Raw genomic sequence first — 1,912 nt, 5'->3', positions numbered from 1 at the left:
TAAAACTAAGTAAACACAAATTTTTATAAATAACATAATTTATCATTTTTAACTAAAATTAAGTAAACACAAATTTAAATAAATAACATAGATTACCATTTAAAAATAAAATTAACTAAATATAAATTTAAATATATAACGTAATATATATATATATATATATATATATATATATATATATATATATATATATTTACCAACAAAAATTAATATAATATATATACAAAATTAATGTAATGTATCATGTAAAATTAAAAACTAAACCTAATATCATATAAATCTCATATACAAAACTAATCTATCATAGAAAACTAATCTTACAAAACTAATCTATCATAGAAAACTAATCTAACGTAATCTACCATAAAAAATTTATACAATGTATCATATAAACCTAAATTAATTAGCATAGAAAATTTAAATATATTTAACTAAAACTAAACTTAAACCTAATATCATTTAAAACTAAAACTAAAAATAAACCTATTGTACAAAACTATAATTATCAAACTAAACTTTAATTTATCATTTCAAACTAAAACTAACTTAAGATAGAAAACTAATAACATATATTACTAATTATCATCAGAATACAAATAAAATAAAAAAATAATTAAACAAACTTACTAAGTGAAAAAACTGCAAATGGATTTGTTTCGGGGGAAAGCTTGCTCAAACACGAACACCAACAACAGCTTCCTTCTTCTTTCCTGCGTGGATGGTCTACGGGACACGAACAACAACATCAACTTCCTTCTTCTTTTATGCATTTTTTTTGCGTGGATGGTCTACGAGGGAGGGGGGGGGGGGGGATTTAAGCAACTGAAATCGCTGCTGGGGTTGACGATTTATGCACCTCAAGCAAATCGCCAGTTTGACTGGCGATTCCCTGCTCCTCTGCGCGCTGCTCAGTCTGCACCCTCGGAAAACGGCCTCTGCGTGCCTGCAACCCTCGGAACTCTCCTACCTCAACTCGCTAGTCAAATTGGTGAGTCCAACCTACCTAAAATCATTAGCATCACTGGCGAGACCAGTGTCAACTGTCACCTCGATGCCAAACTCGCTAATGGCTCCTGCGAGTTTCATGTTTTTTATGTAAAAAACGATACCATGCAGAAATTACTTTAGAAACAAACTCATTTCAAAAATATGTTTCAAAAAGTAACCCATAATGGGAAATTTACCTTTAGTGTACACACCAATTATTCAACTCCAAACTCAAGTCCAACCTTGATCAACTCAAATTTCCCAACAAAGTTGGGGTGGGTCCGGATGCATTCACGCAGTAGGTACACTTTTTATGCCTAATTAAGATATCAGAAACAAGTGAAGCTATATAATTAATTTAACTACTGAGGGAGTATTTTTCACAAGAGCTAGCTTCTTAACACACTCTCCGCAAACGCAACAATGTTCCAATTCGCTCGAGATGGGGTGTTTTGCATCCATGTGTTTTTTTTATCATCTGGGAACTGACTTGCTTTCAATTCGCTCGAGATGGGCTTTGGTGTCTGAAAGATTATGCCTCTCTGGGTGGTCGCCGTCGCCCAAACTGTCGTCGAAGAAGTTGAAGGCGAAGAAACCGTCGCCCATGGGTGTGGATGAGGTTTCATCGATGGTGGCATTGTTGTTGGTGGCGAAGCGCATGTGTTCGCCGGTGGGCTTTGTAGTGGAGAAGGTGACAAAGCAACCTTTTGCAGCAAGGTGCTTGTCGAGTCTCAGCAGAGGGTTTACGAGACCTTGTGCTGGGAATGATACCAGAAGAACGAGAATGAGAGTTTTAGACGCCATTAGTGGTGTCTATTTGAGGTGAGTAGCATTTATTTGTGATAAAAAAGAACACGGACAATCACATGGGAGTCACAAGTGAATAAGAGTTATATAAACTCCTCCGTGTAGGAGTACTTCATTA

This window comes from Glycine soja, chromosome 14 (genome assembly GCF_004193775.1).
Source record: "Glycine soja cultivar W05 chromosome 14, ASM419377v2, whole genome shotgun sequence".
Taxonomy (NCBI): Eukaryota; Viridiplantae; Streptophyta; class Magnoliopsida; order Fabales; family Fabaceae; genus Glycine; species Glycine soja.
The sequence above is the reverse complement of the archived record's forward strand: the minus strand, read 5'-3'. Positions refer to the sequence as shown.